Source organism: Cetorhinus maximus, chromosome 17 (genome assembly GCF_964194155.1).
Source record: "Cetorhinus maximus chromosome 17, sCetMax3.hap1.1, whole genome shotgun sequence".
NCBI classification, from domain to species: domain Eukaryota; kingdom Metazoa; phylum Chordata; class Chondrichthyes; order Lamniformes; family Cetorhinidae; genus Cetorhinus; species Cetorhinus maximus.
Window position 1 is genome coordinate 4,544,792 of NC_135895.1, and position 27,144 is coordinate 4,571,935.

A 27,144-nucleotide genomic window follows, 5' to 3' on the forward strand; every position below is an offset into this window, starting at 1 on the left:
AAGGAGCCTTGGTGAATTCCTGCAGTGCATCTTGTAGATGGTACACACACTGCTGCTACTGTGCGTCGGTGGTGGAGGGAGTGAATGTTTGTGGATGTGGTGCCAATCAAGCGGGGCTGCTTTGTCCCGGACGATGTCAAGCTTCTCGAGTGTTGTGGGAGCTGCACTCATCCAGGCAAGTGGAGGGTATTGCATCACACTCCTGACTTGTGCTTTGTAGATGGTGGACAGGCTTTGGGGAGTCAGGAGGTGAGTTACTCACCACAGGATTCCTAACCTTTGACCTGCTCTTGTAGCCATTGATGGAGCATCCCTTCTTGATGCTGGGTTTATTTACCCATTAATAACGTTAAGTGTCATTAAACAATGCCATTAGCTTTGCGGCAAATTCTGGACTGTTAGATATTAGATATATGGATTTTGTCACAAGGAAGCAGGAAAGCCTTTGAAAGTATTGAACACCATTTCATGACAATCATGTATTCAGGATGGAGGGAATAACATTATTAATGAATCCTTGAGGCTTTGCTATCTAACAGTGTAGCTGCTCCCTTGATTACCCGATGAGATTTAATTTCTGGCCTCAAGTTGTTTCCAGAAGTTTGCCAGAAGTGCAGGTGTTGTTGGTGCAGATTAAAATCTGCCTGTGCTTTTGGCTCTGAGTGAAATATTCCTTTCCAGATAGCTGTCTTCCTTACTTATGCTTTCAGTTACAATAATGTAGTCATCTAGCCGACACTTCTGCTTGACTTGTATAATTGATAGAACATGGTGGCTATCGTATAACTAAGGAAACAAATTTAACAATTAAATATGTTCAACAGAGTCAACTGAACACAGATCTCGGTATTTTCTAGAATCATAGAATGACTGAAATTTACAGCAGAGAAGGAGGCTATTCGGCCCATTGTGTCTATGTTGGTTGAACAGCAGCTACCCCATCTAATCCCAGCCTTATTTCAGGTGGGTCTTCACGTCAAACATGGGGTATGGATGGAAATGATGTTCAGTGAAAGATTAGGTGATCTATTAAGGTAGCCCCTGTACCATCAAGGTGAACCTGAGCATCTTAGAATCATACAATCTTCCAAAAAGAAAACGGAAAGAAAGATCGCATGAATGTAGCACCTTTCACAACCTCATTACAACTCAAATAGTTTTACAGCCAGTGAAGTACTTTTGAAGTGTGGTCACTGTTGTAATGTAGGAATCAGGACAGCCAATTTGTGCACAGCAAGCTCCCACCAACATCAACGTGATAAAGGCCAGATAATCTGTTTTTTGTCATGTTGATTGAGGGACAAATATTGGAGAAGACACAGAGGAGAACTCCCCTGCTCTTCTTCAAGCAAGAGACTATGGGATCCCTTACATCCATCTGAGTGGGCAAATGGGCTTATCATCTCATCTGAAAGACAGCAGCTTTGACAGTGTAGCACTACCTCAGCACTGCACTAGAGTATCAGCCTCGATTTTTGTGCTCAAGTCCTTGAGTGGAACTTGAATTTATAACTTTCTGATTTAGAGGAAAGAGTTTTACCAGCTAAACCATGGCTGACGTAGCCTGTCTGCCTAACTCCGGGGTCCTGCTTAATCTATCTCGTCCAACTAGTCATTCCACATGTGTAGCGGAGGGTTAATCGAATGGGACTATCATCGATTTCTCCTTTATATCAATTGAACTGTGTCCTGTACCTTTTCAATTGGGACTAATCGTATTGGTAGTTTGATCCTCCCTTTGATCTGGACAGTCCGTGTAACAATTGCCTGAGTGGCTGTAGGTGCCTGTGGATATGTAGATGGAAATGCATCCTCTTAATTAGTCATTTTTCAACCTCGCATGGACACGGGAGAGGTGTGACAATTTCATGGCGATCAGATGTCTGTAAAGCCGACAGTCGTATTGATAAATAAACAGATATGTGCAAAGTCCAACCTCGTCGATAATATCTGTCAGACAAAATGTCTCCTAGAGTGAGGGAGGAATAACAGGAGTGTCAGAGTGTCAGAGAGCCTTTGATAATTCTGTTACTGACTTCAACCTAAGGATTCAATTGGCTGATTAATCAGGATGTGTAAGTCATTGACACAGACATGAACAATATTTGGGAAAATCCAATAAGAAAACAGTTGTCCTGGGAAGAGCGAGTTCAGAGTTTGATGAGGGCTGATTAGTCGACTATGTGTGAATTCTCTGGGTTAAAATCTCAGCAGTGCTGCTGTTCAATGTAGGTTTAATTATTGTCAGTGATACTTATCTTACACTTGATCAATCCCTGAATATCTCAGGGTCATTAACACAGGGTAGTTACTAATTAATCCAACAGGGAGATTTGTTTACTCAGAGTCGTTAGAATGTGGAATTCGCTACCGTAGGAAGTGGTTGAGGTAAATAGCTTAGATGCTTTCAAAAGGAAACTAGATGAGTACAGGAGAGAAAAGGGAATAGAAAATATGCTGAAAGGCTGAGATGAGGGAGAATAAGAGGCGACTCATGTAGAAGACATCATAAAATCATAAGAAGCAGGAGTAGGCTATTTGACCCATCAAGCCTGCTCTGCCACTCAATAATATCATGGCTGATCTGATTGTGGCCTTAACTCCGCTTTCTTGCCTGCCTCCCATAACTCTTGACTCCTTTGTAGATCAGAAATTTCTCTAACTCAGCCTTGAATATATTCAATGACCTGGCCTTCACCACTCTCTGGGGGTGGAGAGACACCAGCACAGATTTAGTTGGGCTGAATGACCTGTTCCTGTCCTGTAAATTCAATGTAATTCTATCTAATTTTGAGAAGTCACTTAGAAGTAAAAACAACTTTCCTCAAGCCCCTGGACAGGCTCTTGGCCCTTCCTTATTTGAAAAACCTCCATTGCATCTCCAAGTCTATACGTTGCCAGAGAAGCCCAGCTCTCCAGCAAAGTATTTCAAAAACTGAACGCTATATTCTAGACGAAGGCCCAACCAAGATTTAATGCTGCAACCTCAGCTTTTCAATATATGAACAACTGAGATTAAAATTGAGATTAGAACTGTAAAGCGAATTGCTCTGATTCTGGGCTGGAATTAAACTGTTAAACAGCATGAAAATTCTCCCAAATATGTTTTTACCTCATAATCCACTCAACCATTCCTGTAAATCAAACTACACAATTCTGTTACTAAAGACATGAATTGCTTGAACTTGTAGGTTTCATACGGATCATATACTTTTTATTGATGAGATATGTTATATACTTTATGGATGGTAGGAGGTCTTGTGGTGCAGTGGTTAGTGTCCCTGCCTCTGAGCCAGGAGCTCTGGGTTTAAGTCCCACCTCAGGACTCAATGACCACGGAAGGTGCGTTGATAACGTGGCCAAACAGATCGAGCCAGCACAGAAAAAGCCTTCCAACGCACCTGTGGCAGGCAGTAAGTGTGGGAGAGTCTCCTGGTCAGCCATGCTTGATGTGGAGTGGCACCACTCAAGCAATAGATCCTGGCTTCAGGCTAGTGAACTGTTGCAGGAAAAGCCAGACATGTACACATGCTCTGTTTGCCTCACGTGTCACTAGGCATGAAAAGAAGAAAGATTTTACAGACAGGTATTCTATGTGTATTGTATAAATTAGATATTTTAGATATGTGTCAGCCATATTGCATATGTTCAATGCCATGTTTTGTATTTTGTTTTTCCTTTTGGCATTCCTGACATTCTGAGGTTTTCACCTGCTCATGTTTTTGTCTCTTGGAATCATGCATTACATAAGGGGGCTATTTGACCTCTTGTGCCCATTCTTAATCCAGTTTTTTATCATCTCTGCCTCTGCATCTCTTAATGCATCTCGCTTGTGCTCGTTCTTGCCTATCATGTCAAGGTGAATCATAGATTGATAGGACGCAGAAGAGGCTATTCAGCCCATCGGGCCTATGCTGGCTCTTTGACAGAGCTATCCAATTAGTCCCACTCCCTTGCTCTTTCCCTATGGGCCTACGCATTTTGCTCCTTTGCATGTTTATCCAATTCTCTCTTGAAAGTTATTATTGAGTCTGCTTCCACCACTTTACAGGCAGCGCATCCCAGGTCACAACAACTCGTTGAGTAATTTCTCTGTTGTGTCACCTCTGCTTTTTAAATCTCTTGTCATTGGGTTAGTGAACCTCCTCCCAATGGAAACATTTCTCCTTATTTACTCTGTCGAAACCAATGAGCTGCGGCTGTAAACCAGACCCATCTGCTGAAGGACTGTGTAGAAACACGCTCGGGGAGACTTCTTAGTCAAACAAAATGAACTTTATTTACACCAGAGTTCCCTTGGCTGCTTGTAACCAGCCAGCCCCTCATCCAGCCTTCTTTGTAAGAAACCCCCTCCCTAGAAATCTTTCCCCCGGTTAATTGAACAAATCACGTGACCCCTACTCAGGTGAACTGGTCTTAAAGTGACAGTCAACACAGACCGGAAGAGCTAAGGGCCAATTTGTGCTATTCACATTAGTCAGTAATAACTTACATAGCAGCAGAGGAAGATTTACGGCACTGAAGACGGCCATTCAGCCCATCGTGTCAGTGCTAGCTGGATAGCTTGGAGAAATGTGCATCAGCTCTGGATTTTTTGCCCTGGTTTGAGGGAGGACAAGAGAATTTTTCTTTTCCTTTAATAACTTTGGAAGAAAGAAGTTGCATTTATATAGCACCTTTCTTGGCAAATCTTCTCAAAATGCTTCACAGCCAATGAAGTCTCAATCTGTGCACAGCAAGCAAATCAGCCGGATCCCACTCGCTGTCCTTTCACCGTAGCCCTGTCAATATTTTTCTCTTCGGTGCTTATCCAATTCTCTCTTGAAAGCTTCGATTGAACTTGCCTCCACCAAACTCTCAGGCAGCGCATTCCAGATCCTAACCACTCGCCGTATAAAATGTTTTCCCTCCTATTGCCGTTGGTCCTTTTGCCATTCACCTTAAATCTGTGTCCCTCTGGCTCTCGATCCATCCACCAATGGGAAAAGTTTCTCCCTATCGACTCTGTCCAGACCCCTGATGATTTTGAACACCTTGATCAAATCTCCTCTTAGCCAAGGAGAACGACCCCAGCTTCTCCAATTCATCCACTGAGCTCCCTCATCCCTGGAACCATTCTCGTAAATCTTATCTGCACCCTTATTAATGCCTTCACATCCTCCCTAAAGTTTGGTGCCCAGAATGGGACACGATGGCCGGGATTTTCCAGCCCTGTACTGGCTGGGACCCACCGCGGGCGAGGCGATGCCCCAGCCAGAAGCCCATTGACTTGCGGCGGGAACGGGAGATCCCACCAAATATTTCCATTGAGCCTGAATTGGTGTCTTATACAAATTTAACATAACTTTTCTTGCTCTGGTACTCTTAACTCCCTATTAATAATGCCCAGGATCCTGCCTGCTTCATTAACCGTTTCTTAACCTGTCCTGCCACTTTCACTTTGTGCACATCTTCCCCCAGCTCCCTCTGCTCCTGCACCGATGTCAGAATTGTACCCTTTCATTTTATATTTCCTGTCCTTGTTCTTTCTACCAAAATGCATCGCTTTCTACTCCTCTGCATTCAATTTCATCTGTCACGTGTCTGTCCATTTCACCAGCCTGTCTATGTCCTCTTGAAGTCTATCACCATCCTCCTCACAGTTTGCAATACTTCCAAGTTTGATTACCTCATCTTATTTAACCCCCAGCCTTCCTTTGTAGATACTTTTCAACTACGTTTGTGTAGACTTAGACTGCGCAATCAATCAACTTCCTTGGCCAAATGTAATCAGTTAAATGCAGATTGAATCAGTTTAATATAATTGAGTTTAGAATGATTCATTGCAAAGTTGTTAATGGTGTTCAGATGTAAAGGGGAACAGCTTTGCTCTGGCTTGAGTATAATAAAAAAAAGTAATAAAAGAATTTGCATGACCTTGGGTTGTATCAAAGCGTTTTACAGTCAAGGAGGTACTTTCTGAAGTCTAGTCCCCATTGTAATGTAGGAACTGCAACAGCCAAGTGGTACACAGCACGCTGCCACAGACAGCAATCAAATAAATGACCAGATGATCTGTTTTCAGTGATGAGCGATACATATTGGATAGATCTTCTTTGAAATGCTTTCAGGCATCTTTTACATCCACCTGAGAGGGCAGATGGTCTCCTCTGAAAGACAGCATCGCCCAACAGGGATGCAGCACTCCCTCAGCACTGCAAAGGGAGTGTCAGCCTCGGTTTTGTGCTCAAGGATCTGTGGTGGGACTTGAACACGCTGTGCTTTAACCCTCGGAGGTGAAAGTGCTACAACTGAGCCAGTGCTCGCACTTTTCCGTACTGGCAATTAGAAATGGAAACTGTGATGATCCATGTGCTGGGAAAAGCTTGTATTTCCTTCTGGGAAATGTCTCTTTAAGCACCCAGTTGTTTGGGGAGTACTTTGGAAGAGGCTTAATTAGTTTCATGATGATGACATCATTAGGTTCCAAGAAATGCCCATGTGACCTGGGGTTGCATAGGGTTGAACAGCTAAGAAGCAAAGGGTAAATAGAAAATTAATTGCAGTGGGGTGGGGTGGTCAGCCTTTTTCTGTTTGACAGTTTAGAACAGTGGAGATTCATATGAAGTGGAAACAAGCTAGATTCTCTTTGAATGGAACAGTTTTCTGTTTGGCAGTCTTTCGACAGATGCTGGTGTTGAAGCAGGTCTCTGAGAATAGAGTAGAGACTGTGTTACTGTGTGTTATACAGCTGGAAAGGATAGAGCACTGAAGGCAGGAAGAGTGAGGGACTGTGGATTGGACAATATCCATTGCTGACCTTGAAGTGGTGCCAGAGCCCACCAGACATTTTAAAGGGATCAGAGATTTACCTTTTTATTTGAAATATCCTTCATCTGTTAATCGATGTTTGTATTAGGTTGACTTTAGTTGATTTGTTACAGTAAAAGTACAGTAAAATCTTGTCTGGTGGCGTTCTTTCTGCTGATGTTATCGAGGTTCCTTTCTTTTTAAAAAGTTACCGGTTTCCACAGCGATCGTGACAAGCGCTCTGGATTTCCGCAGGCAATTAGGTTTTCAGTTACCTATGAAGAGGATATGGGGTAAAGTAAAGAGATACATCAGCTGTGAACATACCTGTTTCAAGATGTGACCCTTTGCTCTATTCTAGAGATGGTAGGTGACAGGAGACTGGTATCTAGATATTGATATTGAAGCAGCGATATACTGATGTCATATTCTCCTCTGTATAAACCATCCTCTTAGCCCCTTCTACCCTGTTCCCTCCTCCCTCACCTCTAACAACGTCTGAGGAGCTCATGGACCTTTTTGGTCACGCAGATTCAAAACATCTGATAAACATCCTCTGTTGCTGTCCTCCTTTCCTCCTGTGCACTGGGGTCATCTCCCCCGAAGGATTTCTCCAGCCCCCTGCTCTGATCTCACAACTTTCTCTAGTTTCTCTCCTACCTCCCCTCATGGCCCCTCCGAGTTCATTTTATCCATGGGACCCGAGGTTCCTATTCCCACTAAACTGCTGATCACCTGACTTCCTGTCCTGGCCCCTGTGTTATCAGTTCTGTCTCTTCAGCTGTTGCCCTGCTCTCTCCTTTAAATCTGTTGTCATCTCCCTTCTCCTCAGAAAACCAACGCTTGACCCCCTCCATCCTCGAAAAACTACCATTCCCTTCTCCAATCTCCCTTTCCTTTCCAAAGTGCATGAATGTGTCGTTACTTCCCAAATTCAGGCCCATCTCTCCTGCAGCTCTATATTTGATTGCTGCAATTGGGCTTCCACTCTTACCATGTTATCCTAACATCTCTTCCCTCTGTCTGTGCCATGGAAAACTCCCTCTTCATTCTTCATTTTACGAATAACTATATGATCCTCCTCCTTGTTCACATCTACATGCTACCCTTCGGTGACATCGTCTGAAAACACAATGTCAGCTTCTACATGTTACAGACTGTACGCTCTGTAAACCTGAACTCAAGCAAAACTTTGCTGTCTGTGTCCTAACTCGCACCATCATTTTCTCTGCGCGCTGACTTGCATTGACTCCTGGTCTGGCAACACCTCAATTTTAAAATTCTCATCCTTGTTTTTAAATGACCTCCATGACCTTGCCCCTCCTTATCTCTTTAATCTCCTCCAGCCCCATGACCCTCCGAGGTCTCTGCACTCTTCCAATTCTGACCCCTTGCACATCCCCTGATTTCAATTGCTCCACCATTGGTGGCCGTGCCTTCAGCTGCCTGGGCCCTAAGCTCTGGAATTCCCTCCCTAAATCTCTCCACCTCTTGAATCCACTATCCTCCTTTAAGACCCTTCTTCAAACCTACTTTTTTGATTAAGTGTTTGGCCCTATGTCCTTACATCTCCTGATGTGCTTTGATGCCAAATTGTGTGTCTGATTACGCTCCTGAAAAGCATCTTCAGACATTTAAGGAGCTATAAAAATATATGTTGTTTGAATCCACAATAGACAAGTTTTACATTTGTTCAGGTTTATGGTGGAAAGTAACCATGAGTCAGACTTCATTTCCAGCAGATTCTGAAGTTTAAACAAATAGCTCGTGTAGGAAAAGAAGCAGTCATGAACCCACAGACCGCAGAACGAGGCCATTCTGCCCATCATGTCTGTGCTGGCTCTTTGAAAGATCTACGCAATTAGCCTCACTCCCCCGAGACATTGAAGAAGATTTTTTTTTGTCGAATGGAACAAACCTCAAAAATGTTTTGGCAAGAATTTCCTGTCAAAATACAGGGCAAGATTAATGGTCCTCGTTGCTATGTACAAACCGAACAGCAACTTCAAGAGAGCGGCAGATGAGTGATTAAACTCACATCCAAACATCACTGTCCAAACTAGACCGCTCTGTCATTGGCTTCACAGAGGCAGCATCTTACTGCTTGCCTCACCATTGATATTCTTCACCAAATGATACCCCTGCCTCAGCTCATCTGCTGCTGAAACCCTCACCCCAAGCCAGTGTTACCTGCAGACTTGACTAATCTAAAGCTTCATTGGCCAGACTCCCATCTTCCACCCCAATGATCCAAATACCTGCTCACCCCCGGTCCCACTCACCATTAATGCCTCTTTTCGCTGACTCTCATTGGTTCCCAGTCCGACAACTGCTCGATTTTAATGTCCTCATCGTGTTCCCAAATGCCTCCATGGCCTGACCCCTCCTTATATCTTTAAACCCCTCCACCCACACAACCCTCCAAGATCTGAGTGCTCTTCCAATTCTGGCCTCTTGGTGCATTCCTGCTTTTAATCAGACCATCACTGGCAGCTGTGCCTCCAGCTGCACAGGCTCCACACTCTGGTGGAATTCCCTCCTGACAGCTCTCTATCTCTCTATCTCACTGTTCCTCTACCTCTCTTTCCTTGAGGTGTCAGCTGTGGCTCAGTTCATAGCACCCTCGCCTTTGAATCAGAAGGTTGTGGGTTCATGTCCCACTCCCGGGAAACCAAGAACTGTGAATGTACTCGAAAGAGTTACAATCTGTGACTGTTGATAACTCGAAAGAGTTACCTCTCTTTCCTCCTGTAAGATGTTCCTTCAAACTCTTTGACCAAGCTTTTGACCAGATGTCCTAATATTGTTTGATGTGGTCGCTGTCAAATTTTGTCTGATAACACTCCCATGAAGTGCCTGGGGACATTTTACCACATTAAAGCTGCTATGTATATACAAGCTGTTAAATATGTGCTTGTATATATAGTTCATTTTGCCTTTTCCTTGAGAATGTAATTCATTTGTTAAACAGGCAACCCTGTTCTCGGAGGCAATTATATTGTTGGCTAAATTGCAAATGTTTGACTAACAAAAAGCGGAAGGGGAGGTGGGGGAGGAACACAGGAATTCTTGTAGTATTGCCCTGTGGGTAGTGTGAAACTGACATGGCTAATGAACGATAAGGACCAATCTGCTGAACGCACACTTTGTAGTGCTTGACCACCTCTGGGTAATGTCTCACACACATCAGGGAGACCATCAATAGTCCGACAATCTTCCAGACTACTCTATATATACTTCCTCTGAAATTCTGTTTGTGATTATGTGGTAAAGTGTGGCTGGGGAAGAAGTAGCGAAGGCTGTTCTTTATAAAGATCTACGCAATGCATCCTTCATATGAAAACTCCTTCCCATAAGCAAGCACTTGGAAAAGGCATGGATTCCCTGCATGGTTTTTGTCACAGATCCCAGACCATTACTTCAACACTTGAAGTACATTATGAGCTTATGGTTGGTCAGTAAAATATACTGGATCAGATTTCACTGTCGCAGGATATTGCATTGTGTCTGCCATTAGTTAGCTCCGCCCTTGTACCCTTCCGTTCACTTGTGTGCACAAAGTTCCAGAAAGTACAAGCTATTAACACTGTAGTGAGGGCAACAGGACACCTGGAACCTTAGTGAACAAGGCAACCAACACGGTATCTCCTTAAGCAATCAGATTGAAGGATTGTGAGATTTATCAGTGCAAGGACGGAGAGGGAAGTGTAAGTCAGAGTGGGTGAATTCAATTACAAATTGGGAACAGAAAGCGAAATAAAGAGAGGGAAAGAAAGATTGGATTGAAAGAGAGAAAAGTAGAAAATAATGTTTCAAAATTTGACATTTTTACCATTAAAAACCCAAAGCCTGAAGGAAAGCCCTAAGTGAGACTCTGGGGGAGGCAGGTTCAATCAAGTATTCAAGAGGAATTGGATTATTATCTGAAAAGGAAGAATGTGCAGAGTTCCGGGGAGAAGGTGGGGGAATGGCATGAGGTGAATTGTTCCTTCAAAGAGCTAGCACAGACATGATGGGCCAAATCGCCTCCTGTCACGTGACAATTCTATGATTTTGTGATAGTTAATTAGTAATAATGGTTTATTTTCGCTGTCATAGAGGTTGTTTGGCTGCAATTAACATTTTTATGTTGTTAAGATGGTAACGTAAAGACTAGACTTAACTTACTGGGGCTAATTTAATGGGTAATTAATGTGTAAACTGAGTAACTTCCTAAAAGCATTAATGGTTAGACTAAGGACGAGGTGGTGTTTTTGCGAAGCTTACGATAGAGAGACGCGACTCAGATTGCAAGTTGTGAATACTTGTGTTTAATTGTGTATCTGCTCCTTGATTAAATGCTGGAGGAGACGCAGTTGTAGACACAGAGGGAAAGCGATAAAACGATGATAAGGCCTGATTTTCCTCAGCCTCCTCTCCAGAGACAGCTCATCCCCCTGACCACAAAAGTCAAGAAAAAGAGGCAGAGAACCATTATACTGGAGTCAATAGTTTGACATTGAGCCTGGATTTACAGAGGTTCCAGGAAGGGCGGGAATGGTGGGAAGAGGGAACCAGAGCTGGCCCAGCAACTACAGAAGAGAAGAAGAAATTTTAATAGATGAGGCAGAAGTGTATGTTATTACTGAGGGGAATTTGGAGGTCCTTGATAAGGAATTCACCAAGGCTCCTTAGACAGCACCTTTCAAACCCACAACCACTACCTAGAAGGACAAGGGCAGCAGATAGATGGGAACACCGCCACCTGGAAGTTCCCCTCCAAGTCATACACCATCCTGACTTGGAAATATATCGCCGTTCCTTCACTGTCGCTGGGTCAAAATCCTGGAACTCCCTCCCTAACAGCACTGTGGGTGTACCTACACCACAGGGACTGCAGCGTTTCAAGAAGGCAGCTCACCACCAACTAGGGATGGGCAATAAATGCTGGCCCAGTCAGCGAAGCCCACATCCTGCGAATGAATAATAAATTAATTACAGAAAACTAACATGCAGGTGCAGCAAGCAATTAGGAAAGCAAATGGTGTGTTAGCTTTTGTTACAGTACAAGTATAAGAGAAAGGAAGGCTTGCTGAATTGTAAGACTTTGGTAGGCCATACCCAGCGTACTGTGTACAGTTTTAGTCCCTGTCCCTAAGGAAGGATGTACTTGCCTTAGAACAGGGCAACAAAGGCTCCTGGGCTGAGACGATTATCCTATGAGGAGGCATTGAGAAAAATGGGCCTATACTCTTTGGAGTTTAGAAGAATGAGAGGTGATCTCATTGAAACATAAAATTCTTAAGGAGATTGACAGGGCAGGTACTGAGAGGCTGCTACAGCTGGCTGGACGGTCTGGAACACTTTGATCATTTAGGACTGAGATGAGGAGAAATTATTTCACTCAGAGGGTTGTGAATCTTTGGAATTCTGTATCCCAGAGAGCTGTGGATGTTCAGTCGGTGAGCATATTCAAGATGAAGATTGATGGATTTTGGATACTGAGAGAATCAAGTGATCTAGGGATAGAACAGGAAGGAGTTGATTCAGAAGTTCAGCCATGATATTATTGAATAGTGGAGAAAGCTCAAGGGGCCTCATTATCCTATTCCTTATGGTCTTTATAAAGGGGAGTGAAAGACTGGCCCTGTTATTGTCACTTGACAATCCTCTTTGAAAGACTTAGGTTAGAAGGATTGGAAAGTAGCTCTGTAGTCTCCTCCAACCCTTCGAGATCTCTGCATTCTTCCAATTCCGGCATTTTGAACATCCCCGAGTTTAATCACTCCACCATTGGCGGCTGTGCCTCGTCTGCCTGGGGCCTGAAGCTTTGGAATATCCCTCCTGAACCTCTCCATCTCTCTAGTTCTCTCTCCTCCTTTTAAGACGCTCCTTAACCAAGCTTCTGGGCCCCAACCCTAATTCCTCTTTAATAAGAGAAATGGAACATTCTGGAAACAGTCAGCAGGTCAGGCAGCATCTATAGGCATAGGAACAGAGTTAACATTTCAAATTAATGTCATTTCATCAGAACTCCGAAAGGCTTGAGGTGAAACAGCTCTTTGCAGAGGCAGAGAAAGTGGGGCAGTGGGGGTGTGGCGTGGAGAGGCTCATGGCCACGATAGATTCCACGGACACTGGTTTGAAGAAGAGCAGAAGAGTTATCTACAGGGCCCTGACCAATAATTATCCCTCAATCAATCTTACTACAAAGAGATTATCTGGCCATTGTCACATTGCTGCTTGAGGAAGCCATGTTTCCTGCAATACAACAGTGACTACACTTTGAAGATGTGTTTTGAAGGTGTTTTGGGATGTCCTGAGTTAGTGAGAAGCACTGGAGAAGTGCTGTGCTCTTATTTAAAGATACTGGAGCTTAGAAGAATGAGAGGTGATCTGATTGAACTGTATAAGATTCTCAGGGGGCTTGACCAGGTGCTGAGAGGTTGTTTCCCCTCGTAGGGGAATCTAGAATTAGGGGGCAGAGTTTAAGAATAAGGGTTCTCCCAGTTAATGAGGGGGAATTTCTTCTCTCAGAGGGTTGTTAAGAATATAAGAAATAGGAACAGGAGTAGACCACTCGGCCCCTCGAGCCTGCTCCGCCATTCAATAAGATCATGGCTGATCTTCGTGTGTTTTGAATTTCACATTCCCATCTAACCCCGGTAACCTTTGATTCCCTTGCCTAACAAGAATCTATCTACCTCTGCCTTAAAAATATTCAATGACCCCGCCTCCACCACCTTCTGAGGTAGAGTTCCAAAGTCGCACAACCCTCGGAGAGAAAAAATTTCTCCTCGTCTCTGTCCTAAAAGGGTGACCCCTAATTTTAAAACAGTGTCCCCTAGTTCCGGACTCACCCACAAGAGGAAACATCCTTTAGGGGTTAGTCTTTGGAATTCTCTTCCCCAGAGAGCAGTGGAGGCTGGGTCATTGAGTATATTCAAGGCTGAGTTAGACGGAGTTTTGGTCGACAAGGGAGTTTTGGGGAGCTGGTAGGAAAGGGGAGTTAAGGACACAGTCTGATCAGCCATGATCTTATTGAATGATGGAGCAGTCTCGATGGGCTGAATGGCCTCCTCCTGCTCCTGTTTCTTATGTTCTTATGTAGAAATGAATTATTTTCCTTCTTTAAATGTTTCAGCGCCTGAATATTCAGTTTATTTTCAAACTGGAAATTGCCTTATGAGCGTTTCTAAAATGCTAAGGGCGGAATTGTCCCAGATTGGCACTAAGTGTGGCAGTGGGCGGGTAAAATGATGTTTTACCCGCTGGCCACAATGGCGGGTTTTCACGCTGTATCGCCCCAAACCCGCCGCATTCCTGGGAAACGTTATTTCCATGGCGAGTGGGCTCGGATTCACCCACCTCGCCATCACCTCGCCGCTTCATCACACCAGGCGCCACATTTAAAGTACAGCCGCTCAGTGCTTCCAGCCCAGGATTGCAGTAAGTACGACCTGGCTCTGAAAGGCAAGAGGACTGCAGCGCCCAGGCTTAGTCAACGCGTCCCCTGAGCACCTTTCAGATGCTGTGGAGGCTGTGATGTCCCCGGCTCTGGCTGCAGGAGCAGCAGCTACATCACCGCTCCGGCTTGGGGGGTAATGTGAGTGGTGGTCAGTGCCAATACTGCACAGAAGAGGTTGGCCATCCAATGCAGATAAAGGATAAATGATCTTATCTGTGCAGCCAGGGTAAGGCAACCATCTCATCACTCTAATCTCACACACTCACAAGCCCATCACACATTCACTGGCATCTCACTCACTGCCAGCTCAAGGGGCATCACCACTCACTCTCTCACACACACACCCTCACATCTCCATCTGGCCTCATCTCCTCTGGAGGCTGCCTCCTCAGCCCTCACTATCTTGAGGCCACTTGCACAGTCCAACATGTGCCCCCACACACACCCTGGGATACCCCCCTTCCCCAGTATAGCCCTCACCCTGCAACCTCTTCCCTTCCCTGAGGCCTCTTCTCCCCTTTCCCCAAGCAAGCCCTAGCCCTGCAGCCGCACAAAGCCACCCCCGCCTTACGGCTGGTCTGGTGGGTAGAGACCTGCCCGTGAGCCTCCCTAACAGTGATGTGGCGCTGCCTGTGAATCCTGGCGCTGAGACTGTGAGTGCTGCCTGAAGCAAGATAGGCAAATAAACCTCGAAACCCCGAGGGAAGTGCAGCTCACCAGGTGCACGTCGCTTATGTGCAGTTGTGAAACATGTCGATGTCCAACCAGGCCTATGAGAGGAGAGGATCCTGCAGTGGGGCGGGACGGGGGAATGAGTCCGGTGGGCTCACCTTATAATGATACGCAGGTGTATTCCGAAGGGGATCCCGATGTCCGATGGTGGGGAATGCGGCCTGCCATCGACAGGCTCAGCGGACGATCGCGAACTGGTTTCACAACGTCATAGAACCGATTTTTGGCCTTTTTGCCATATTGCCCACTCACACTCCCCAAAGCACGCCCAACACCAGTGGAAAATTCCGGCCAAGTACTTAATTTTTCTTTGTCATATGTACCAGAGGCATTCAGACATTTATTTGAGGACATAGATTTTATGCACTATTCTGAGGATAAAATGGGATTTTTCCAATGTTCCAAGCACCTTAATGTTGAATGACATCCTGGGTCTCCCTTCAGTTCCCGGTGTTGCCACTAGCAAATAGAAAAACTGCCTTTAACTGCAGTTGTAAACGTCTGATAATTCAGCACCATCTAACATAATTAACTCTCTGCATAATCCGTTTCCAAAATCCCTGTTCAATTCAAAATGAATAGTTTCTTAGGGGAAGGATCAATGGATGGTGTAAACGTTGCTGAAGGATTCCATATACTATTTGCATTTAAATGGTCTTAACATAATTTTCCAGATAGCAACTAATTAAACGTGTGTGTCTGGTGACCAGATGGTGAAATGTTGAGATTCTTCACTAAGCAACTCTAGTGATGTCCACCTGTGGTGTTATACATACATCTGCAAACAGTATGTATAATGGCTTTTATCAGACACTGTATGAAGAATAGCTTAGTCTGAAAGGTATACAGTATTAGGCCTTTCATGTGAAGTAGTATCTTTATAAATATGCCTTTGTTCAGCTTTTAATAAATTTACCTCGGGACTCAGGATGAAAATTATTCTGTTGCTATCATTTGGCAACTGTTCCTTCAACTACTTGTGCTCCTAAACTCCGGAATTCTCTCCTTAAGGCTCTCTACCACCTAACCTCGACATCTGTACTCCTCCAATTCTGGCCTCTTGAGTATCCCTGTTTTTAATCACTCCACTATTGATGGCCATGACTTCAGCTGCCTGGACCCTAAGCTCTGGAATTCCCTCCCTAAACCCCTTCACCTCCTCCTCCTTCTCCCTCTCCTCCTTGAAGATCCCCCTTAAAACCTACCTCTTTAACAAAGCCTTTATTCATCTGCTTTAATGTCTCCTTATGTCACTTGGTGTCAAAACTTTGTTTCTTAATCACTCCTGGGGTGTACCTTGGGATGTTTAACTATGTTAAAGGCGCTAGATAAATGCAAGTTGTTCTTGTTTTAATATTGAAATAATTACCTCTTGAATTACAAATGGTCCTAATATTTATGCTTAATGTTAAATTAATTTATAGTTAATGCATTCCCACAGAATCTTTCCATCACTTGACACTTTTCTGGCTTTGCAAAGTCAGTTGTATCAATCGAAATGTGATCAGAGCTTTGGAATCTTTTAGAATCCAAAGAGAAAAGGTGGGAATTTTACTTGCTATTAGGAACGATAGTGAATATCAGTGAAAGATAGATGATAGGATAAAAGAGCACAGAGAGTGACCATTCAGTCCGTTGTGTCTGTGCTGACTCTAGTGACAGGGCTATGCAAGTTAACAGGGTCCAAGCCGTTTGGTGAAGCAGAAACCAAGACACAAAGCTTTCCTTTATTGAGAGAGTCTATTGACTTCTTCACTCACAGCTCTCCTCCCACACAACCCAGTGTCCCAGCTGCCCCCTCTTTAGATGTCCTCAAAGACAATTTGTTAGGACTCTACTAACTTTACCCTCTGGCATGTAAATTTATTCAGTCCAACTTATTGTCAGTCTTAATCCTCGACCAGGAGAGATTTTAAATCATTATAAGAGCTTAGTTAGCTTTACCAGCTATTGACTTGGTCTTAAAATAAAATGTCCTCCCTCCTCGGGATATTTAGTCTAAACAAAGATATCTCAGAATAAAATACTTGCTAGGTATATTAGAGCTGAAATAACTCTTCTGAGGTTGACCTCTCTCAGTACATAGGATCACCTATTGAAGAATTCTAGAGAAATTATAGTTCTGAGGATTACAAATGGAGTCTACAACTTTTTATAATGGTTACACAATAATACTTTATTATAAGTTTAAATCTTGAATTACATTATAGTAATGGTTGGAATATTACAAGTGTAAGGCAAAATAAACTAATCCATGCAAGGTATAAATGCAAAATACAAATCCACCTAAAAATAAATGTAGGACATTCAACCAAACAATAAACTAAGCTTATACTCACAATCAAAGCACAGAGTTTCTGTCTTTGTCTCAGCTAAGAGGAGATCAGGCCTTGAATCTTCTTCAGCTGTTCCAATCTGATGGAGATGTTTATCTCAGCGCCTAATTTAAAGAAAATGTTTTGCCTTTAGAATAATGTAACGATTGTCTAACATAGTCTGAGGGCTCCTTGCCTGAGGATTCTTGTAGGATCAAATAATGTGTTTTTCTGACTACAGGTCTTCTTCGTTTGTTGTAAATAGTCTCAAGGTCCTGAGTGTCAAAAGGCTTCTTAAGTCCGTTACATTCTGTGTATAATTTTCTCTCTCTCTATTCTTGGTGAAGATTTTTTTTGAGCTGAGTTAAATTCTTAATCCCTTCATTAGCTGGGTCAAATCCTTAACAAATTAATACCCATCACCTGTTTCTCTTAACCTTAACAATGTAATTGATAAGACACTTCCATGCAATTAGTCACATTGCCCCTTCTCTTTCCCCATAGGCCCTGCAAATCATTTGGCTACAAGTGTTTATCCAATTTTCTGAGAGTTACTATTGAGTCTACTCCCATCTATCTCTCAGACAACTAGCGTTGGAGGCTAAATGCTAGCCTTGCCTGCATCCCAAGAATAACCTTAAGCTCTCTCCAAAATCTTCTCCATTTTTCCAGTGTTAACTTGCTCTTTGTCATCTGCTGTTTACTTCCTGCTTAACATAAAATACAATCCTGTGCGTGGGGAAGGCTATAAGCGATCTATTACTGCCCCCTTAAGCAGCTTTAATTTAATTGTCTGAGCTGAGCACATGCAGACTGCGAGGCTGCTATGGTGGGGAAGAGCCCATCCCCGCTCTGCGTCAGTCCAGGCTCAGTGGGTAGCACTCACGCACCAGAGTTAGGTTGAGGGTTTTCCTCCTACTCCACAGATTTAAATATAAATATTGAGGCGGACATTACTGAGGGAACGCTGCACTTTCAGAGGGTCAGCACTGAGGGAGTGCTGCACTATTGGAGCGTTAGTACTGAGGGAGTCCTGCACTGTCAGACCCACTGTCAAAGGGGCAGCACTGAGGGAGTGTTGCACTATTGGAGAGTCAGTACTGAGGGAGTGCTGCACTGTCAGAGGGTCAGTACTGAGGGAGTGCTGCACTGTCAGAGGGTCAGTACTGAAAGAGCACGGCACTTTCAGAGAGTCAGTACTGAAGGAGTGCTGCACTGTCAGAGGGTCAGTGCTGAGGGAGTGCTGCACTGTCAGAGGGTCAGTACTGAGGGAGTGCTGCACTGTCAGAGGGTCAGTACTGAGGGAGTGCTGCACTGTCAGAGGGTCAGTGCTGAGGGAGTGCTGCACTGTCAGAGGGTCAGTGCTGAAGGAGTGCTGCACTGTCAGTGGGTCAGTGCTGAAGGAGTGCTGCACTGTCAGTGGGTCAGTGCTGAAGGAGTGCTGCACTGTCAGTGGGGCAGTGCTGAAGGAGTGCTGCACTGTCAGTGGGGCAGTGCTGAAGGAGTGCTGCACTGTCAGTGGGGCAGTGCTGAAGGAGTGCTGCACTGTCAGTGGGGCAGCACTAAGGGAGTGTTGCAGTGTTGGAGGGTCAGTACTGAGGGAGCACTGCACTTTCAGAGGGTCAGTACTGAGGGAGCGCTGCACTGTAGCAGATGCTATCTTTTGGATAAGACATTAAACTAAGGCCTTGTCTGCCTTTTTAGTTGGATATAATTGATCCCAATGCACTATTTCGAAGCAGAGCAGGGGAGTTCTCCCTGGTGTCCTGGCCAATGTTTATCCCTCCATTAGCATCATAAAAAACAGATTATCTGGGCAATATCATATTATTGTTCATGGGAGCTTGCTGTGGACAAATTAGCTGCCACATTTTCTAAATGACAACATTGACTACACTTCAAAAATACTTCATTGACTGTGAAGTGTTTTGGGATATCCTGTGGTAGCGAAAGGCATACATTTTTCCTTTTCTTTTTATCTCCTTCTGGAATGTGCATTTGCAAAAAAACAATCCGGAAATAGATGCGAGGGTTTTTGTAGGGGTTGATCCGGAGTATCTCCGGAATACGCAGGATTCGGTGATCTCTGGGCTGGCAGGGACGCGCACTGAGATGAGCATCAACTGCGGGTGGAGGGCCAGAATCTTGGTGAAGGGCACTCTTTGGTCTGCAGGTTCTCCAGTGCAAAGAGTTGTCGACACCTGAGTGTTGCAGGCTGGTACGTTCCACAGGCGAGGGCTATGTGCGGAGGGATGCACTGAAGCTTGGGGCAGCCTCCGCCAAGGCTCAATGGGGAAAGTCCAATGTCTAAGGCCTTCCTGCAATACTACACTAAGAGGCTGGAACCCATATAAAATCCCTCGGGTTGTCCGTGTCAGAAAATATGTAATGTAGTGTAAGTGAATTCTGTGCTGTAAGGTGGAGTAAGATACACTCGAACTCTGTTCTGTATTTAATTGAATCGGTCCATATTGCATTGTGAACCATCACATTCTGATGTGGCTTTACAAATAAAGCACATTCCTGGGAAAAGAATATGACAGCAACATCTCAGAGAATGCAGCACTCGACACTGGAGTGTCAGCCTAGATTCTGTGCTCAAAGCTGTAACACAGAGCTTAGAAAGCATATGCAAAAAAATGAACATGATCGCAATCAGTCAGACTAACCTAACAGGTCCCAGTTAATGAATGCCCGTTAGAGTCCTAAATATCCAGTCCTCTTTTTATACTACAATCTGTAAAGGGGCTCAGGGTTTTCTGCATGACTTGCTGAACCTTATTCTAGTTGCATTTTCTGGCAAATGTGCCACCTTATCCCGTGATCTCTTCAAAGACCCTGTTCAACCCCCAGTCTAAAATATCAAAGGGTGGCTGAGGTATTCAGTCCATGGATTGATCGCGATGACTAATATATCAACTGAGGCAGCAGGGGAAGTCAAAGAAAGTTTAAGAGTAGCTTTTAACGTGTGAGATGGGGGCCCAGAGTTTTGCTGGGGTGGGGGAACCTCATAGAGAGCACTGGGAGGATTGAATTGGTTTCCTCATCGTTCAGACTGGATTATTTTTGCACTGTAACGTGTTGGAGGTTCGCTGAATAAGTCATGTCTGAGGCACCTGGGATCACAGCGAACATAATTTCTCTCAGATAACCACGATATTGAGAAAGAGACGGAGGAGTGACGGAGAAGGGAAGTCGGGTGAATTGGAGTAGAATCAGGTACAGAAAGAGAAATAAAGAGGGAAAGGAAGATTGGATTAAGAGAGAGAAGACAGAAAGAGAACGGGAAAGTAAGAAAAAAGTAAAAGTTTAAAAGTTGTAATCCAAAAGAAAATTAACAGCAATTTATCACCTGCAGGAATGATAATCAAGAGTTAAACTTGTTCCTTTCCTGAGCTTCCAGCATTGAGTTTCCTGTCCTGGATACGGCTGCAGATAGAAGTGTCACTATATGTAACTCTATACGTCACTATATGTAACTCTATACATTTAGAAGCTTGAAAAAAGCTTCCTGTCGGCACCACTGAGAAACGAGATCTATACTTGGTGCAAGCACATCCGTGTGATTCATGTAAGATTACAAAGGACTTCTTCGGCAGTCCCTCAGGATCGAGGGTGACTTGCACTCCCACTCCGGTTCGATGGGTTCTGAGATGGCTGATTAGTCCAATGCGGGATCTGCAGCTTCCTGCTACATGTGGGGCAGGTGGTGCTTGAAGGGCTGGGTGGATGGCTTGTTTGGAGGTTTGTGCGCTCCCTCCGACACCTCGACCTCGCCTCTCCATGGTTCCTGACGAAGTCTCTCGATGTGTTCGGTGCCTTCTCAGATGAACATTCTGGTCAGTCACAGGCCAGGGACTCCCCTGAGTCGGCGGGGATATCTGACCTCTTCAGGGATGCTTTGTGGACATCCCTAAAGAGATTCCACTGTCCTCCTGGGAGTCTCCTGAGGTGACCAAGTTCCTAGTAGAGCTATTCCTTCGGGAGTCTGTTGTCAGGCACATGAATGACATGTCCTGAGCAGCAAAGCTGGTTTTGAGTAATTAGCGTCTTGATGCTGGGCATGTTGGCTTGGGAGAGGACATTGCTGCTGGACCACCTTTACTGCCACTAGGTTTGGAGGATCTTGCGAAGTCACTGCCGGTGGTACTTCTCCAGTGTTTTGAGGTGCCTGTTGTAGGTTGTCCAAGTCTCGTGTAAGATGAGTCTCTCATGGCTCATGTGTAAGATGCTAAAGGACGTACACTTAACAAAAGTGTAGCATCAAATTGAGCTTAAGTTACCACATAGATCAGGAAGAAAGTACAAAGCCTGAAATAAGGTGACAGAATTGACAATTACCTGCAAAACTGTAATTTATTCTGTTAAATGTGACAAATTAAAAAAAGAACAAAGGAACAAATGTGCTGCTGTTAAGAGTGGTGACTTATCACATCCTTGGAACATCCCAAACAAAGTGCTTAGTAACCAATTGGCAGCTTTTGACTGCAGTCTGGGCTAACAGATCAATGAACATAGACTGTTCACAGCAGCTCACACAACACGCCTGTTAAAAGAATTAAAAGCTGGTCAAACCAGTTATGTTCGGTCTCTTTTTTAAACTCAGCAGGTATTAGACCCAATCGTCAGTGCTGAGTGCTGTCATGTCGGTCTGCTTCATGAATCATTCAAGGCAGCTGATATAATTACCCCGTCATAGGATCATAGAAGGTCTACTGCACAGAAAGAGGCCACTTGGCCCATCATGTCTGCACCAGCTGAGAAACAAAACACCCAGCCTATCCCACTTTCACCCTCTGAGATCCCTGCCCTTCTTCCATTCCGGCCTCTTGACCATCCCTGATTTTAATCGCTCCAGTATTGATGGCCGTGCCTTCAGCTGCCTGGGCCTAAACTCTGGAATTCCCTCCCTAAACCTCCCCGCCTCACTACCTCATGTTAAAATGGTCTTTAAAACCTACCTCTTTGACCAAGCTTTGGTGACCAGTATCTCACTATGTGGCTCAGTGTCAAATTTTTGTTTGGTAATCGCTTCTTTAAAGCACCTTGGGGACTTTTTAGCCAAAAGTGCGACAGAAATGGAAGTTGTTGTTGTTGCTATCTTTTGATTCTCCTGTGTAAAACTATCCTGGTGCACACTAACCAAACCTCATCAGTATCGCAGTAATCTTATCCCCTCTCCTCCACCCACAAATAACATCCTGTTGTAGGATCCCAGTCTGAGCAGCATTATTATATGTGGAATCCAGACCATTAGCCACTATGAGTATCACCATTCCATTTCCATTCGTCCCTGGATGAAATGTAACATGGCAGTCTCTCTTCTGACTAGTCAGTGACCCATTCTAAATGGATGAGTTGCAAATCTGGAGCAGTGGTTGGAATGATGCACACATGCAAAGGAACACTTTGTCAGGAATGAACTTGTGCAGACGTATCCATTCATTGTTTGTACCATTGGAGAATCATAAAACCTTACATCACAGAGGGAGGCCATTCTGCCCATTGTTGCCTATTTGGAAGAGCTATCCAATTAGTCCCACACCACAGATCTTTCCCCCATAACAGCGCAATAGTCCTCTTCAAGTATATTTCCAGAGACATTTGATAAAGTGCCACATCAAAGTTTATTGCGTAAAATAAAAGCTCATAGCATAAGGGGTAACATATTGGCATGGATAGAAGATTGGCAGGCTACCAGGAAGCAGAGATTAGGCATAAACGGGTCTTTTTCAGGTTGGCAAGATGTAACGAGTGGTGTGCCACAGGGATTAGTGCTGGGACCTCGACTGTTTACAATTTATATAAATGACTTGGGTGAAGGGATGGATGGGATGGTTTCCAAATTTGCTGATGACACAAAGATAGGTAAGAAAGAAAGTTGTGAAGAGGACATGAAGAGGCTACAAAAAGATATAGCTAGGTTAAGTGAGTGGGGAAAGATCTGGCAAATGGAGTGTAATATGGGAAAATGTGAAATTGTCCATTTTGGCAGGAAGAATAAAAGAGAGGCATATTATCTAAATGATGAAAGATTGCAGAGCTCTGAGGTGCAGAGGGATCTGGGTGTCTTCGTGCATGAATCACAAAAGGTTTAATGCAGGTACAGCAGGTAATTAGGAAAGCTAATAGAATGTTATCATTTATTATGAGGGGAATTGAATACAAAAGTAGGGAGGTTATGCTTCAGTTATACAGGGCATTGGTGAGACCACATCTGGAGTACTGTGTACAGTATTGGTCTCCTTATTTAAGGAAGGATGTAAATGCATTGGACACAGCTCAGAGAAGGTTTCCCAGATTAATACCTGGAATGGGTGGGTTGTCTTATGAGGAAAGGTTGGACAGACTAGGTTTGTATCCGCTGGAGTTTAGCAGAGTAAGAGGAGGCTTGATTGAAACATATAAGATCCTGAGGGGGTCTTGACAGGGAGAATGTGGAGATGATGTTTCCTCTTGTAGGAGAATCTAGAACTAGAGGTTGCTGTTTAAAAATAAGGGGTCACCCATTTAAAATGAAGATGAGGTGAATTTTTTTCTCTCAGAGGGTCGTGAGTCTTTGGAACTCTCTTCCTGAAAAGGCGGTGGAAGCAGAGTCTTTGAATATTTTTAAGGCAGAGGTGGATAGATTCTTGGTCAGCAAGGGGGCGATCGGTTATCAGGGAGTACGTGGGATGCAGATTTGAGGTTACTATCAGATCAGCCATGATCTTATTAAATGGCGGAGCAGGCTCGAGGGGCTGAATGGCCTCCTCCCGCTCCTTGTTTGTATGTTTGTATATGTGTCCAATTGCCTTCCGAAGGTTCCAGTAGAATCTTTCTTACAGGCAGTGCCTTTCAGATCATAACAACTCGCTGTGTAAAAGACTATTTCCTTATGTCAGCTCTCATTCTTTTACCAATCACCTTCAATCTGGGTCCTCTGATCCATTTGCTAACTCCAGCTTTTTTAGTCTCTGCGCATAACTGAAGTCCCTCATTCCTGATCTAATAGATCTCCTCTGCACCAAGACCTTTATGTCCTTCCTAAAGTGTGGTGCCCAGACCTGGACACAGCACTGCGAATCCTAACACTTTTTTAATAAATGCTCAGCGTGGTTTCCTCCTTTCTCCAGTAATAAAACCAGTGGTTTTTTTTTTGAATAGTATTCTTAACATATCCTGCCATCATCAAAGATTTATATATACACCTACAGGTCTTTCTGTATTGTACTATTCAGCATATTTTGCTAACTTCTTCCATCCCATCCATGAAGATACAAACAATAATCGTTTGAGACATGTCGAAACTTTTCATCTTGCACTCATCAGGACACTTTGCAAGAATACCAATATAAGGGGGAAACAACAATTTATACTGTATGAGAGGAGAGTGCTGATTGGTTGACAAGTGGACTCTGACTGGCAGAGGCATTGCCATGGAGAATGCACCAATTGATGGTGACGGACAGTTAACTGCCAATCATAGTTTGAAATTTCAACCAGTCAGCGTGACCCTGATTGGTTAAAGAATGAGCTAGCGAATGGCTGTCACTTATTTTGTTTAGCTGAAACAGGCTCAATGTGTGTACATGCACTTTCTGTCTGCAAAGGACAGGGCCCCATGCATTAATATATGTAGCTTCCAGTCCACGTAAATGCATCACACTGCGAGCCCAACTGACAATCTTAAATTAGTTGTCAGTGTAATTTTTAAGCACACTGAGGATTATTTAGCAAATGTTGTTCAATTGTGGAATTACATCAATTGTTGGACACTGTGTTTTGAGTTTTGCCAGCTCGGGCTGGTTGGGTATGGGTCTGTACCTTGCCCATTGTGAACAGCGGCTGGGACATGCTGTTTGATACGATCTGCCAGTCTTTGGGACGTGATGCTTATCAGACAATTGAGTAATGTAGTTGATGAATTTCAGTGCCAGTGTGATGGTGGGTAAGTGATGCTTGGTATTCTTGTGGAGTGTCCTGGTGAGTGTAAGAGGAAAAGCTTTGACATGTCTCTTTTTTTAGCAATGCAAACAATAACTAGGAAAATACCACAGAATGCCCCACACAATAGTGATATCTCACGCATCACAATATATCCACTCCCGCCCCACCTAAAAAAATATGTGACCCCCTCAGGGAGCTCAAAAACCAGATTTTAAAAAAAAATGCTGGCAGATTTTGGGAACGGAAGTCTGGGAAATTCCTCTCTAACCCCGTTAGGCAATCAGAACTAGTCCGAACGAGATCTCGCTCACCCTGATCATTCTTTGCAGTACCAACTTTTCATAAGAGATGATTTTTGCCTCAGCTCCAAAATGGATCCAGCTCTCGCTTGAAGGAATTCAGCAAATTAACATCCACTGCACAAGCCACCAGCTTGTTCCAGAGGTTCATTATACTCGGGGAATAGAACCACCTCCCCACCTCCTGATAATTAACCTAGATCTGAACTTGTACAACTTAGAACAGGGACTCCCAATGAGATGTATTTCAACACTGTAGTGTTGAATGGTTTAATTGTTCTGGGTTTGATTATGTCAGTCTGGCAACTGATCTATGCTCACCATGCCTGATTGATTAAGCTTGGACGTGGACTCAGAACAAAGGGAAAAAAGACACCACAGAAGCTAGACCTGGGATAAGCATGAGCGCAGGGATTGTGTGATTGCAGAGACATTTTAAAACTCTTGTAAATAAACCCATGGCACACTTAGAAACTAGTGTCATCTCAGTATTGCTCTGAGATACATAAAATATACAAGATATACAAACAGTAGTTTAGTAGTTACAATTGACAAGTTTTTGCAGAAAGAAATTGGAACATCTTTATGAAGGGAGGCACAGACTACAACAGCAAAGCAATCTGCTAAACCCCTATTGGCCCTAGTGGGGGTATTGTGTTCAATTCAGTTTAGGAAGGATGTCAAGGCCTTGGAGAGGGTGCGGAGGAGATTTACTAGAATGGGTCCAGGGCTGAGGGAATCCAGTTACATGGAGAGACTGGAGAAGCTGGGATTGTTCTCTTAGAACAGATAAGGTTAAGAGGAGATTTAATAAGGGTGTCCAAAATCGTGAATGGTTTCGATAGGGTAAATTAGGAGCAACAGTTTCCAGGGGCAGGAGGTTCAGTAACCAGAGGGACACAGGTTGAAGGTGACCGGCAAAAGAGCCAGTGGGAAAATGAGAAGAAATTATTTTGCACAGTGAGTTGTTGTGATCTGGAATGTTCTGCCTGAAAGGGCAGTGGGATTCAGTAGGAATTTTCGAAAGGAAGTTGGGAAATCACTTCACAAAAAGGGAAAAAAAAAAATTGCAGGGCTCTCCGTGTGGTGGGGTGGGACTAATTGGATAGATCTTTCAAAGAGTGAGCACAGGTATGAAGGGCCGAATGGTCTCCTCCTGTGCTGTATCATTCTCTAATTCTAACTTTTTATAGGTAGCTATTTTGATTAGCCTCAATGATTGATTATTTCATGAATCATTTTTTGTTATGTTTGTGGTGATTAATAACTGATAGTATGATGGCAACCTTTTAAGATGTTTAAGTCATAAAACTGCACCGTGCTGTTCCATAGGCTACTTGTGATATCCACAACCTTACTCCTAAAATTCAGGGAGCAGGCTCAATTTGAAATGAGCTCATGTTCTGAAGTTCAGGTATAATGCCTTACGTATTATACTCTGCTACTCCAGGAATGTTAAAGGATTAATCTAGGGTTGCCAGGGATGTCCTTTGATATACTGTATGTTGTGTTACTGTGAAAGTAAGGCATATGCTTGCTGCACACTCCAGGGCTGCTACGATTGCAGGGTCAATGTTTGTGTTTAATTGTTCGATGGTTCTGTGTTTGATTATGTGAGTCTGTTTAATTTGGT

The 27,144-nt window shown here is 43.9% G+C and overlaps 1 protein-coding gene across 1 annotated transcript in view; it reads left to right on the forward strand.

The window, feature by feature from the left end:
• Nucleotides 1–27,144, forward strand: part of col24a1 (collagen type XXIV alpha 1) — a 721,848-nt gene that overhangs the window by 155,815 nt on the left and 538,889 nt on the right. The gene's annotated exons all lie outside the window — the stretch shown is intronic.